This window comes from Nelumbo nucifera, chromosome 4 (assembly GCF_055504915.1).
Source record: "Nelumbo nucifera cultivar China Antique chromosome 4, China Antique-T2T, whole genome shotgun sequence".
NCBI classification, from domain to species: Eukaryota; Viridiplantae; Streptophyta; class Magnoliopsida; order Proteales; family Nelumbonaceae; genus Nelumbo; species Nelumbo nucifera.
Window position 1 is genome coordinate 50,730,679 of NC_142652.1, and position 12,366 is coordinate 50,743,044.

Sequence of the window (12,366 nt, forward strand, 5' to 3'; positions counted from 1 at the left end):
ATTAATTGTTTTAGACATGAAAAAACTGTGTATGCAGCCTTCCTCCCTTGGTAACCGTGCACAAGCTCCTACGTGAGCAGAGTGTTTGCTTTTCAGATCTGCCGCACCCCTGGATAGATGCAATACTATCGCGGGGCCCACAATGCACGACGAATGCCGAAAGCCCGGTTCCTGCATCGTTGCCATTCAGTAATGACGATCGTGCCGCAAATGGTCCGAGTATCCGACGTGTTGTTTCCAGTTGTATCGCCGAAACAACAAATGGAATTTGCAAATACAAATCAAAATAAAATATTAAGAAAATTGGGGTGCAACGCGAGGCCTTCCCAGGAGGTCACCCATCCTAGTACTACTCTCGCCCAAGCACGCTAAACTTCGGAGTTCTGATGGGATCCGGTGCATTAGTGCTGGTATGATCGCACCCGATTAATTCATGGTCGCTTAGATCTTTATGCACTATCTTGCTCCCCTCCATTAATTGTTTTAGATTTGAAAAAAATGTGTATGCACCCTTCCTCCCTTGGTAACCGTGCACAAGCTCCTACGTGAGCGGAGTGTTTGTTTTTCAGATCTGCCGCACCTCCGGATAGATGCAATACTATCGCGGGGCCCACAATGCATGACGAATGCCGAAAGTCCGGTACTTGCATCGTTGCCAGTCAGTAATGACGATCGTGCCGCAAATGGTCCGAGTATCCGACGCGTTGTTTCAGTTGTATCGCCGAAACAACAAATGGAATTTGCAAATACAAATCGAAATAAAATATTAATAAAATTGGGGTGCAACACGAGGACTTCCCAGGAGGTCACCCATTCTAGTACTACTCTCGCCCAAGCACACTTAATTTCGGAGTTCTGATGGGATCCAGTGCATTAGTGCTGGTATGATCGCACCCGTTTAATTCATGCTCGCTTAGATCTTTATGCACTATCTTGCTCCCCTCCATTAATTGTTTTAGATTTGAAAAAACTGTGTATGCAGCCTTTCTCCCTTGGTAACCGTGCACAAGCTCCTACGTGAGCGGAATGTTTGCTTTTCAGATCTGCCGCACCACCGGATAAATGCAATACTATCGCGGGGCCCACAATGCACGACGAATGCCGAAAGCCCGGTTCCTGCATCGTTGCCATTCAGTAATGACGATCGTGCCGCAAATGGTCCGAGTATCCGACGTGTTGTTTCCAGTTGTATCGCCGAAACAACAAATGGAATTTGCAAATACAAATCAAAATAAAATATTAAGAAAATTGGGGTGCAACGCGAGGCCTTCCCAGGAGGTCACCCATCCTAGTACTACTCTCGCCCAAGCACGCTAAACTTCGGAGTTCTGATGGGATCCGGTGCATTAGTGCTGGAATGATCGCACCCGATTAATTCATGGTCGCTTAGATCTTTATGCACTATCTTGCTCCCCTCCATTAATTGTTTTAGACTTGAAAAAAGTGTGTATGCAGCCTTCCTCCCTTGGTAACCGTGCACAAGCTCCTACGTGAGCGGAGTGTTTGCTTTTCAGATCTGCCGAACCACCGGATAAATGCAATACTATCGCGGGGCCCACAATGCACGACGAATGCCGAAAGCCCGGTTCCAGCATCGTTGCCATTCAGTAATGACGATCGTGCCGCAAATGGTCCGAGTATCCGACGCGTTGTTTCCAGTTGTATCGCCGAAACAACAAATGGAATTTGCAAATACAAATCAAAATAAAATATTAAGAAAATTGGGGTGCAACACGAGGACTTCCCAGGAGGTCACCCATTCTAGTACTACTCTCGCCCAAGCACACTTAACTTCGGAGTTCTGATGGGATCCGGTGCATTAGTGCTGGTATGAACGCACCCGTTTAATTCATGCTCGCTTAGATCTTTATAAACTATCTTGCTCCCCTCCATTATTTATTTTAGATTTGAAAAAAATGTGTATGCTGCCTTCCTCCCTTCGTAACCGTGCACAAGATCCTACGTGAGCGGAGTGTTTGCTTTTCAGATCTGCCGCACCTCCGGATAGATGCAATACTATCGCGGGGTCCACAATGCATGACGAATGCCGAAAGCCCGGTTCTTGCATCGTTGCCATTCAGTAATGACGATCGTGCCGCAAAAGGTCCGAGTATCCGACGCGTTGTTTCCAGTTGTATCGCCGAAACAACAAATGGAATTTACAAATACAAATCAAAATAAAATATTAATAAAATTGGGGTGCAACACGAGGACTTCCCAGGAGGTCACCCATTCTAGTACTACTCTCGCCCAAGCATACTTAACTTCGGAGTTCTGATGGGATCCGGTGCATTAGTGCTGGTATGATCGCACCCGTTTAATTCATGCTCGCTTAGATCTTTATGCACTATCTTGCTCCCCTTCATTAATTGTTTTAGACTTGAAAAAACTGTGTATGCAGCCTTCCTCCCTTGGTAACCGTGCACAAGCTCCTACATGAGCGGATTGTTTGCTTTTCAGATCTGCCGCACCCCCGGATAGATGCAATATTATCGCGGGGCCCACAATGCACGACGAATGCCAAAAGCCCGGTTCTTGCATCGTTGCCATTCAGTAATGACGATCGTGCCGCAAATGGTCCGAGTATCCGACGCGTTGTTTCCTGTTGTATCGCCGAAACAACAAATGGAATTTGCAAATACAAATCAAAATAAAATATTAATAAAATTGGGGTGCAACACGAGGACTTCCCAGGAGGTCACCCATCCTAGTACTACTCTCGCCCAAGCATACTTAACTTCGGAGTTCTGATGGGATCCGGTGCATTAGTGCTGGTATGATCACACCCGTTTAATTCATGCTCGCTTAGATCTTTATGCTCTATCTTGCTCCCCTCCATTAATTGTTTTAGACTTGAAAAAACTGTGTATCCAGCCTTCCTCCCTTGGTAACCGTGCACAAGCTCCTACGTGAGTAGAGTGTTTGCTTTTCAGAGCTGCCGCACCCCCGGATAGATGCAATATTATCGCGGGGCCCACAATGCACGACGAATGCCAAAAGCCCGGTTTTTGCACGGTTACCATTCAGTATTGACAATCGTGCCGCAAATGGTCCGAGTATCCGGCGCATTGTTTGCGTTTGTCTCGCCGAAACGACAAATGGAATTTGTAAATACGATATCGCAATAAAATATTAATAAAATTGGGGTGCAACACGAGGACTTCCCAGGAGGTCACCCATCCTAGTACTACTCTCGCCCAAGCACACTTAACTTCGGAGTTCTGATGGGATCCGGTGCATTAGTGCTCGTATGATCGCACCCGTTTAATTCATGCTCGCTTAGATCTTTATGAACTATCTTGCTCCCTTCCATTAATTGTTTTAGATTTGAAAAAAATGTGTAGGCAGCCTTCCTCCCTTGGTAACCGTGCACAAGCTCCTACGTGAGCGGAGTGCTTGCTTTTCAGATCTGCCGCACCTCCGGATAGATGCAATACTATCGCGGGGCCCACAATGCATGACGAATGCCGAAAGTCCGGTACTTGCATCGTTGCCACTCAGTAATGACGATCGTGCCGCAAATGGTCCGAGTATCCGACGCGTTGTTTCCAGTTGTATCGCCGAAACAACAAATGGAATTTGCAAATACAAATCAAAATAAAATATTAATAAAATTGGGGTGCAACACGAGGACTTCCCCGGAGGTCACCCATCCTAGTACTATTCTCGCCCAAGCACACTTAACTTCGGAGTTCTGATGGGATCCGGTGCATTAGTGCTGGTATGATCGCACCCGTTTAATTCATGCTCGCTTAGATTTTTATGAACTATCTTGCTCCCCTCCATTATTTGTTTTAGATTTGAAAAAAATGTGTATGCTGCCTTCCTCCCTTGGTAACCGTGCACAAGCTCCTACGTGAGCGGAGTGTTTGCTTTTCTGATCTGCCGCACCTCCGTATAGATGCAATACTATCGCGGGGTCCACAATGCATGACGAATGCCGAAAGCCCGGTTCTTGCATCGTTGCCATTCAGTAATGACGACCGTGCCGCAAATGGTCCGAGTATCCGACGCGTTGTTTCCAGTTGTATCGCCGAAACAACAAATGGAATTTGCAAATACAAATCAAAATAAAATATTAATAAAATTGGGGTGCGACACGAGGACTTCCCAGGAGGTCACCCATTCTAGTACTACTCTCGGCCAAGCATACTTAACTTCGGAGTTCTGATGGGATCCGGTGCATTAGTGCTGGTATGATCGCACCCGTTTAATTTATGCTCGCTTAGATCTTTATGCACTATCTTGCTCCCCTCCATTAATTGTTTTAGATTTGAAAAAACTGTGTATGCAGCCTTCCTCCCTTGGTAACCGTGCACAAGCTCCTACGTGAGCGGATTGTTTGCTTTTCAGATCTGCCGAACCACCGGATAAATGCAATACTATCGCGGGGCCCACAATGCACGACGAATGCCGAAAGCCCGGTTCCAGCATCGTTGCCATTCAGTAATGACGATCGTGCCGCAAATGGTCCGAGTATCCGACGCGTTGTTTCCAGTTGTATCGCCGAAACAACAAATGGAATTTACAAATACAAATCAAAATAAAATATTAAGAAAATTGGGGTGCAACACGAGGACTTCCCAGGAGGTCACCCATTCTAGTACTACTCTCGCCCAAGCACACTTAACTTCGGAGTTCTGATGGGATCCGGGGCATTAGTGCTGGTATGAACGCACCCGTTTAATTCATGCTCGCTTAGATCTTTATAAACTATCTTGCTCCCCTCCATTATTTATTTTAGATTTGAAAAAAATGTGTATGCTGCCTTCCTCCCTTGGTAACCGTGCACAAGATCCTACGTGAGCGGAGTGTTTGCTTTTCAGATCTGCCGCACCTCCGGATAGATGCAATACTATCGCGGGGTCCACAATGCATGACGAATGCCGAAAGCCCGGTTCTTGCATCGTTGCCATTCAGTAATGACGATCGTGCCGCAAAAGGTCCGAGTATCCGACGCGTTGTTTCCAGTTGTATCGCCGAAACAACAAATGGAATTTACAAATACAAATCAAAATAAAATATTAATAAAATTGGGGTGCAACACGAGGACTTCCCAGGAGGTCACCCATTCTAGTACTACTCTCGCCCAAGCATACTTAACTTCGGAGTTCTGATGGGATCCGGTGCATTAGTGCTGGTATGATCGCACCCGTTTAATTCATGCTCGCTTAGATCTTTATGCACTATCTTGCTCCCCTTCATTAATTGTTTTAGACTTGAAAAAACTGTGTATGCAGCCTTCCTCCCTTGGTAACCGTGCACAAGCTCCTACATGAGCGGATTGTTTGTTTTTCAGATCTGCCGCACCCCCGGATAGATGCAATATTATCGCGGGGCCCACAATGCACGACGAATGCCAAAAGCCCGGTTCTTGCATCGTTGCCATTCAGTAATGACGATCGTGCCGCAAATGGTCCGAGTATCCGACGCGTTGTTTCCTGTTGTATCGCCGAAACAACAAATGGAATTTGCAAATACAAATCAAAATAAAATATTAATAAAATTGGGGTGCAACACGAGGACTTCCCAGGAGGTCACCCATTCTAGTACTACTCTCGCCCAAGCATACTTAACTTCGGAGTTCTGATGGGATCCGGTGCATTAGTGCTGGTATGATCACACCCGTTTAATTCATGCTCGCTTAGATCTTTATGCTCTATCTTGCTCCCCTCCATTAATTGTTTTAGACTTGAAAAAACTGTGTATCCAGCCTTCCTCCCTTGGTAACCGTGCACAAGCTCCTACGTGAGTAGAGTGTTTGCTTTTCAGAGCTGCCGCACCCCCGGATAGATGCAATATTATCGCGGGGCCCACAATGCACGACGAATGCCAAAAGCCCGGTTTTTGCACGGTTACCATTCAGTATTGACAATCGTGCCGCAAATGGTCCGAGTATCCGGCGCATTGTTTGCGTTTGTCTCGCCGAAACGACAAATGGAATTTGTAAATACGATATCGCAATAAAATATTAATAAAATTGGGGTGCAACACGAGGACTTCCCAGGAGGTCACCCATCCTAGTACTACTCTCGCCCAAGCACACTTAACTTCGGAGTTCTGATGGGATCCGGTGCATTAGTGCTCGTATGATCGCATCCTTTTAATTCATGCTCGCTTAGATCTTTATGAACTATCTTGCTCCGTTCCATTAATTGTTTTAGATTTGAAAAAAATGTGTAGGCAGCCTTCCTCCCTTGGTAACCGTGCACAAGCTCCTACGTGAGCGGAATGCTTGCTTTTCAGATCTGCCGCACCTCCGGATAGATGCAATACTATCGCAGGGCCCACAATGCATGACGAATGCCGAAAGTCCGGTACTTGCATCGTTGCCACTCAGTAATGACGATCGTGCCGCAAATGGTCCGAGTATCCGACGCGTTGTTTCCAGTTGTATCGCCGAAACAACAAATGGAATTTGCAAATACAAATCAAAATAAAATATTAATAAAATTGGGGTGCAACACGAGGACTTCCCCGGAGGTCACCCATCCTAGTACTATTCTCGCCCAAGCACACTTAACTTCGGAGTTCTGATGGGATCCGGTGCATTAGTGCTGGTATGATCGCACCCGTTTAATTCATGCTCGCTTAGATCTTTATGAACTATCTTGCTCCCTTCCATTAATTGTTTTAGATTTGAAAAAAATGTGTAGGCAGCCTTCCTCCCTTGGTAACCGTGCACAAGCTCCTACGTGAGCGGAGTGTTTGCTTTTCAGATCTGCCGCACCTCCGGATAGATGCAATACTATCGCGGGGCCCACAATGCATGACGAATGCCGAAAGTCCGGTACTTGCATCGTTGCCACTCAGTAATGACGATCGTGCCGCAAATGGTCCGAGTATCCGACGCGTTGTTTCCAGTTGTATCGCCGAAACAACAAATGGAATTTGCAAATACAAATCAAAATAAAATATTAATAAAATTGGGGTGCAACACGAGGACTTCCCCGGAGGTCACCCATCCTAGTACTACTCTCGCCCAAGCACGCTTAACTTTGGAGTTCTGATGGGATCCAGTGCATTAGTGCTGGTATGATCGCACCCACTTAATTCATGCTCGCTTAGATCTTTATGCACTATCTTGCTCCCCTCCATTAATTGTTTTAGACTTGAAAAAACTATGTATGCAGCCTTCCTCCCTTGGTAACCGTGCACAAGCTCCTACGTGAGTAGAGTGTTTGCTTTTCAGATCTGCCGCACCCCCGGATAGATGCAATATTATCGCGGGGCCCACAATGCACGACGAATGCCAAAAGCCCGGTTTTTGCACGGTTCCCATTCAGTATTGACAATCGTGCCGCAAATGGTCCGAGTATCCGGCGCGTTGTTTGCGTTTGTCTCGCCGAAACGACAAATGGAATTTGTAAATACGATAATGAAATAAAATATTAATAAAATTGGGGTGCAACACGAGGACTTCCTAGGAGGTCACCCATCCTAGTACTATTCTCGCCCAAGCACACTTAACTTCGGAGTTCTGATGGGATCCGGTGCATTAGTGCTGGTATGATCGCACCCGTTTAATTCATGCTCGCTTAGATCTTTATGAACTATCTTGCTCCCTTCCTTTAATTGATTTAGATTTGAAAAAAATGTGTATGCAGCCTTCCTCCCTTGGTAACCGTGCACAAGCTCCTACGTGAGCGAAGTGTTTGCTTTTCAGATCTGCCGCACCTCCGGATAGATGCAATACTATCGCGGGGACCACAATGCATGACGAATGCCGAAAGCCTGGTTCTTGCATCGTTGCCATTCAGTAATGACGATCGTGCCGCAAATGGTCCGAGTATCCGATGCATTGTTTCCAGTTGTCTCCCAGAAACAACAAATGGAATTTGCAAATACAAATCAAAATAAAATATTAATAAAATTGGGGTGCAACACGAGGACTTCCCAGGAGGTCACCCATCCTAGTACTACTCTCGCCCAAGCACGCTTAACTTTGGAGTTCTGATGGAATCCGGTGCATTAGTGCTGGTATGATCGCACCAATTTAATTCATGCTCGCTTAGATCTTTGTGCACTATCTTGCTCCCCTCCATTAATTGTTTTAGACTTGAAAAAACTGTGTATGCAGCCTTCCTCCCTTGGTAACCGTGCACAAGCTCCTACGTGAGTAGAGTGTTTGCTTTTCAGATATGCCGCACCCCGGATAAATGCAATATTATCGCGGGGCCCACAATGCACGATGAATGCCAAAAGCCCGGTTTTTGCACGGTTCCCATTCAGTATTGACAATCGTGCCGCAAATGGTCCGAGTATCCGGCGCGTTGTTTGCGTTTGTCTCGCCGAAACGACAAATGGAATTTGTAAATACGATATCGAAATAAAATATTAATAAAATTGGGGTGCAACACGAGGAGTTAAGCGTGCTTGGGTGAGAGTAGTACTAGGACTTCCCAGGAGGTCACCCATCCTAGTACTACTCTCACCCAAGCACGCTTAACTTCGGAGTTCTGATGGGATCCAGTGCATTAGTGCTGGTATGATCACACCAGATTAATTCATGCTCGCTTAGATCTTTATGCACTATCTTGCTCCCCTCCATTAATTGTTTTAGATTTGAAAAAAATGTGTATGTAGCCTTCCTCCCTTGGTAACCGTGCACAAGCTCCTACGTGAGCGAAGTGTTTGCTTTTCAGATCTGCCGCACCTCCGGATAGATGCAATACTATCGCGGGGCCCACAATGCATGACGAATGCCGAAAGTCCGGTATTTGCATCGTTGCCACTCAGTAATGACGATCGTGCCGCAAATGGTCCGAGTATCCGACGCGTTGTTTCCAGTTGTATCGCCGAAACAACAAATGGAATTTGCAAATACAAATCAAAATAAAATATTAATAAAATTGGGGTGCAACACGAGGACTTCCCAAGAGGTCACCCATCCTAGTACTGCTCTCGCCCAAGCACGCTTAACTTCGGAGTTCTTATGGGATCCGGTGCATTAGTGCTGATCTGATCGCACCCGTTTAATTCATGCTCGCTTAGATCTTTATGCACTATCTTGCTCCCCTCCATTAATTGTTTTAGACTTGAAAAAACTGTGTATGCAGCCTTCCTCCCTTGGTAACCGTGCACAAGCTCCTACGTGAGCAGAGTGTTTGTTTTTCAGATCTGCCGCACCCCCGGATAGATGCAATACTATCGCGGGGCCCACAATGCACGACGAATGCCAAAAGCCCGGTTTTTGCACGGTTCCCATTCAGTAATGACGATCGTGCCGCAAATGGTCCGAGTATCCGGCGCGTTGTTTGCGTTTGTCTCGCCGAAACGAAAAATGGAATTTGCAAATACGATATTGAAATAAAATATTAATAAAATTGGGGTGCAACACGAGGACTTCCCAGGAGGTCACCCATTCCAGTACTACTCTCGCCCAAGCACACTTAACTTCGGAGTTCTGATGGGATCCGGTGCATTAGTGCTGGTATGATCGCAGCCGTTAAATTCATGCTCGCTTAGATCTTTATGCACTATCTTGCTCCCCTCCATTAATTGTTTTAGATTTGAAAAAACTGTGTATGCAGCCTTCCTCCCTTGGTAACCGTGCACAAGCTCCTACGTGAGCGAATTGTTTGCTTTTCAGATCTGCCGCACCACCGGATAAATGCAATACTATCGCGGGGCCCACAATGCACGACGAATGCCGAAAGCCCGGTTCCTGCATCGTTGCCATTCAGTAATGACAATCGTGCCGCAAATGGTCCGAGTATCCGACGCATTGTTTCCAGTAGTCTCCCAGAAACAACAAATGGAATTTGCAAATACAAATCAAAATAAAATATTAATAAAATTGGGGTGAAACACGAGGACTTCCCAGGAGGTCACCCATCCTAGTACTACTCTCGCTCAAACACGCTTAACTTCGGAGTTCTGATGGGATTCAGTGCATTAGTGCTGCTACGATCGCACCCATTTCATTCATGCTCGCTTAGATCTTTATGCACTATCTTGCTCCCCTCCATTAATTGTTTTAGACATGAAAAAACTGTGTATGCAGCCTTCCTCCCTTGGTAACCGTGCACAAGCTCCTACGTGAGCAGAGTGTTTGCTTTTCAGATCTGCCGCACCCCTGGATAGATGCAATATTATCGCGGGGCCCACAATGCACGACGAATGCCGAAAGCCCGGTTCCTGCATCGTTGCCATTCAGTAATGACGATCGTGCCGCAAATGGTCCGAGTATCCGACGTGTTGTTTCCAGTTGTATCGCCGAAACAACAAATGGAATTTGCAAATACAAATCAAAATAAAATATTAAGAAAATTGGGGTGCAACGCGAGGCCTTCCTAGGAGGTCACCCATCCTAGTACTACTCTCGCCCAAGCACGCTAAACTTCGGAGTTCTGATGGGATCCGGTGCATTAGTGCTGGTATGATCGCACCCGATTAATTCATGGTCGCTTAGATCTTTATGCACTATCTTGCTCCCCTCCATTAATTGTTTTAGATTTGAAAAAAATGTGTATGCACCCTTCCTCCCTTGGTAACCGTGCACAAGCTCCTACGTGAGCGGAGTGTTTGTTTTTCAGATCTGCCGCACCTCCGGATAGATGCAATACTATCGCGGGGCCCACAATGCATGACGAATGCCGAAAGTCCGGTACTTGCATCGTTGCCAGTCAGTAATGACGATCGTGCCGCAAATGGTCCGAGTATCCGACGCGTTGTTTCAGTTGTATCGCCGAAACAACAAATGGAATTTGCAAATACAAATCAAAATAAAATATTAATAAAATTGGGGTGCAACACGAGGACTTCCCAGGAGGTCACCCATTCTAGTACTACTCTCGCCCAAGCACACTTAATTTCGGAGTTCTGATGGGATCCAGTGCATTAGTGCTGGTATGATCGCACCCGTTTAATTCATGCTCGCTTAGATCTTTATGCACTATCTTGCTCCCCTCCATTAATTGTTTTAGATTTGAAAAAACTGTGTATGCAGCCTTTCTCCCTTGGTAACCGTGCACAAGCTCCTACGTGAGCGGAATGTTTGCTTTTCAGATCTACCGCACCACCGGATAAATGCAATACTATCGCGGGGCCCACAATGCACGACGAATGCCGAAAGCCCGGTTCCTGCATCGTTGCCATTCAGTAATGATGATCGTGCCGCAAATGGTCCGAGTATCCGACGTGTTGTTTCCAGTTGTATCGCCGAAACAACAAATGGAATTTGCAAATACAAATCAAAATAAAATATTAAGAAAATTGGGGTGCAACGCGAGGCCTTCCCAGGAGGTCACCCATCCTAGTACTACTCTCGCCCAAGCACGCTAAACTTCGGAGTTCTGATGGGATCCGGTGCATTAGTGCTGGAATGATCGCACCCGATTAATTCATGGTCGCTTAGATCTTTATGCACTATCTTGCTCCCCTCCATTAATTGTTTTAGATTTGAAAAAAATGTGTATGCAGCCTTCCTCCCTTGGTAACCGTGCACAAGCTCCTACGTGAGCGGAGTGTTTGCTTTTCAGATCTGCCGCACCTCCGGATAGATGCAATACTATCACGGGGCCCACAATGCATGACGAATGCCGAAAGTCCGGTACTTGCATCGTTGCCACTCAGTAATGACAATCGTACCGCAAATGGTCCGAGTATCCGACGCGTTGTTTCAGTTGTATCGCCGATACAACAAATGGAATTTGCAAATACAAATCAAAATAAAATATTAATAAAATTGGGGTGCAACACGAGGACTTCCCAGGAGGTCACCCATTCTAGTACTACTCTCGCCCAAGCACACTTAACTTCGGAGTTCTGATGGGATCCGGTGCTTTAGTGCTGGTATGATCGCACCCGTTTAATTCATGCTCGCTTAGATTTTAATGCACTATCTTGCTCCCCTCCATTAATTGTTTTAGATTTGAAAAAACTGTGTATGCAGCCTTCCTCCCTTGGTAACCGTGCACAAGCTCCTACGTGAGCAGAGTGTTTGCTTTTCAGATCTGCCGCACCCCCGGATAGATGCAATACTATCGCGGGGCCCACAATTCACGACGAATGCCAAAAGCCCGGTTCTTGCATCGTTGCCATTCTGTAATGACGATCGTGCCGCAAATGGTCCGAGTATCCGACGCGTTGTTTCCAGTTGTATCGCCGAAACAACAAATGGAATTTGCAAATACAGATCAAAATAAAATATTAATAAAATTGGGGTGCAACACGAGGAATTCCCAGGAGGTCACCCATCCTAGTACTACTCTCACCCAAGCACACTTAACTTCGGAGTTCTGATGGGATCCGGTGCATTAGTGCTGGTATGATCGCACCCGTTTAAATCATGCTCGCGTAGATCTTTATGCACTATCTTGCTCCCCTCCATTAATTGTTTTAGATTTGAAAAAACTGCGTATG

At 46.1% G+C, this 12,366-nt stretch overlaps 24 non-coding genes and 2 pseudogenes across 24 annotated transcripts; all 26 read right to left on the reverse strand.

The window, feature by feature from the left end:
- Positions 1 to 305: 305 nt before the first annotated feature.
- On the reverse strand, positions 306 to 424 carry LOC148793598 (5S ribosomal RNA). Its single transcript, XR_016075051.1, has one exon. It is a non-coding gene; the product is annotated as a 5S ribosomal RNA (ribosomal RNA).
- A 353-nt stretch (positions 425 to 777) lies between these two features.
- On the reverse strand, positions 778 to 896 carry LOC148793599 (5S ribosomal RNA). The gene has a single exon (XR_016069067.1). It is a non-coding gene; the product is annotated as a 5S ribosomal RNA (ribosomal RNA).
- A 354-nt stretch (positions 897 to 1,250) lies between these two features.
- On the reverse strand, positions 1,251 to 1,369 carry LOC148793600 (5S ribosomal RNA). Its single transcript, XR_016069359.1, has one exon. It is a non-coding gene; the product is annotated as a 5S ribosomal RNA (ribosomal RNA).
- A 354-nt stretch (positions 1,370 to 1,723) lies between these two features.
- On the reverse strand, positions 1,724 to 1,842 carry LOC148793601 (5S ribosomal RNA). Its single transcript, XR_016073674.1, has one exon. It is a non-coding gene; the product is annotated as a 5S ribosomal RNA (ribosomal RNA).
- Positions 1,843 to 2,196: 354 nt separating this feature from the next.
- Positions 2,197 to 2,315, reverse strand: LOC148793602 (5S ribosomal RNA). The gene has a single exon (XR_016073610.1). It is a non-coding gene; the product is annotated as a 5S ribosomal RNA (ribosomal RNA).
- Positions 2,316 to 2,669: 354 nt separating this feature from the next.
- LOC148793603 (5S ribosomal RNA) lies at positions 2,670 to 2,788 on the reverse strand. The gene has a single exon (XR_016073527.1). It is a non-coding gene; the product is annotated as a 5S ribosomal RNA (ribosomal RNA).
- Positions 2,789 to 3,143: 355 nt separating this feature from the next.
- LOC148793604 (5S ribosomal RNA) lies at positions 3,144 to 3,262 on the reverse strand. Its single transcript, XR_016074697.1, has one exon. It is a non-coding gene; the product is annotated as a 5S ribosomal RNA (ribosomal RNA).
- Positions 3,263 to 3,616: 354 nt separating this feature from the next.
- Positions 3,617 to 3,735, reverse strand: LOC148793605 (5S ribosomal RNA). The gene has a single exon (XR_016073005.1). It is a non-coding gene; the product is annotated as a 5S ribosomal RNA (ribosomal RNA).
- Positions 3,736 to 4,089: 354 nt separating this feature from the next.
- On the reverse strand, positions 4,090 to 4,208 carry LOC148793606 (5S ribosomal RNA). The gene has a single exon (XR_016069033.1). It is a non-coding gene; the product is annotated as a 5S ribosomal RNA (ribosomal RNA).
- A 354-nt stretch (positions 4,209 to 4,562) lies between these two features.
- On the reverse strand, positions 4,563 to 4,681 carry LOC148793607 (5S ribosomal RNA). Its single transcript, XR_016068944.1, has one exon. It is a non-coding gene; the product is annotated as a 5S ribosomal RNA (ribosomal RNA).
- A 354-nt stretch (positions 4,682 to 5,035) lies between these two features.
- LOC148793608 (5S ribosomal RNA) lies at positions 5,036 to 5,154 on the reverse strand. Its single transcript, XR_016073611.1, has one exon. It is a non-coding gene; the product is annotated as a 5S ribosomal RNA (ribosomal RNA).
- Positions 5,155 to 5,508: 354 nt separating this feature from the next.
- Positions 5,509 to 5,627, reverse strand: LOC148793609 (5S ribosomal RNA). Its single transcript, XR_016074900.1, has one exon. It is a non-coding gene; the product is annotated as a 5S ribosomal RNA (ribosomal RNA).
- A 355-nt stretch (positions 5,628 to 5,982) lies between these two features.
- On the reverse strand, positions 5,983 to 6,101 carry LOC148793610 (5S ribosomal RNA). Its single transcript, XR_016069202.1, has one exon. It is a non-coding gene; the product is annotated as a 5S ribosomal RNA (ribosomal RNA).
- Positions 6,102 to 6,455: 354 nt separating this feature from the next.
- LOC148793611 (5S ribosomal RNA) lies at positions 6,456 to 6,574 on the reverse strand. Its single transcript, XR_016073006.1, has one exon. It is a non-coding gene; the product is annotated as a 5S ribosomal RNA (ribosomal RNA).
- A 354-nt stretch (positions 6,575 to 6,928) lies between these two features.
- On the reverse strand, positions 6,929 to 7,047 carry LOC148793612 (5S ribosomal RNA). The gene has a single exon (XR_016072298.1). It is a non-coding gene; the product is annotated as a 5S ribosomal RNA (ribosomal RNA).
- A 355-nt stretch (positions 7,048 to 7,402) lies between these two features.
- On the reverse strand, positions 7,403 to 7,521 carry LOC148793613 (5S ribosomal RNA). Its single transcript, XR_016073360.1, has one exon. It is a non-coding gene; the product is annotated as a 5S ribosomal RNA (ribosomal RNA).
- A 354-nt stretch (positions 7,522 to 7,875) lies between these two features.
- LOC148793614 (5S ribosomal RNA) lies at positions 7,876 to 7,994 on the reverse strand. The gene has a single exon (XR_016068990.1). It is a non-coding gene; the product is annotated as a 5S ribosomal RNA (ribosomal RNA).
- A 387-nt stretch (positions 7,995 to 8,381) lies between these two features.
- Positions 8,382 to 8,500, reverse strand: LOC148793615 (5S ribosomal RNA; annotated as a pseudogene).
- A 354-nt stretch (positions 8,501 to 8,854) lies between these two features.
- Positions 8,855 to 8,973, reverse strand: LOC148793616 (5S ribosomal RNA). The gene has a single exon (XR_016068970.1). It is a non-coding gene; the product is annotated as a 5S ribosomal RNA (ribosomal RNA).
- A 355-nt stretch (positions 8,974 to 9,328) lies between these two features.
- On the reverse strand, positions 9,329 to 9,447 carry LOC148793617 (5S ribosomal RNA). Its single transcript, XR_016073667.1, has one exon. It is a non-coding gene; the product is annotated as a 5S ribosomal RNA (ribosomal RNA).
- Positions 9,448 to 9,801: 354 nt separating this feature from the next.
- On the reverse strand, positions 9,802 to 9,920 carry LOC148793618 (5S ribosomal RNA; annotated as a pseudogene).
- A 354-nt stretch (positions 9,921 to 10,274) lies between these two features.
- On the reverse strand, positions 10,275 to 10,393 carry LOC148793619 (5S ribosomal RNA). Its single transcript, XR_016069540.1, has one exon. It is a non-coding gene; the product is annotated as a 5S ribosomal RNA (ribosomal RNA).
- A 353-nt stretch (positions 10,394 to 10,746) lies between these two features.
- LOC148793620 (5S ribosomal RNA) lies at positions 10,747 to 10,865 on the reverse strand. The gene has a single exon (XR_016069068.1). It is a non-coding gene; the product is annotated as a 5S ribosomal RNA (ribosomal RNA).
- Positions 10,866 to 11,219: 354 nt separating this feature from the next.
- On the reverse strand, positions 11,220 to 11,338 carry LOC148793621 (5S ribosomal RNA). The gene has a single exon (XR_016069360.1). It is a non-coding gene; the product is annotated as a 5S ribosomal RNA (ribosomal RNA).
- A 353-nt stretch (positions 11,339 to 11,691) lies between these two features.
- LOC148793622 (5S ribosomal RNA) lies at positions 11,692 to 11,810 on the reverse strand. Its single transcript, XR_016071200.1, has one exon. It is a non-coding gene; the product is annotated as a 5S ribosomal RNA (ribosomal RNA).
- A 354-nt stretch (positions 11,811 to 12,164) lies between these two features.
- On the reverse strand, positions 12,165 to 12,283 carry LOC148793623 (5S ribosomal RNA). The gene has a single exon (XR_016072605.1). It is a non-coding gene; the product is annotated as a 5S ribosomal RNA (ribosomal RNA).
- Positions 12,284 to 12,366: the final 83 nt, after the last annotated feature.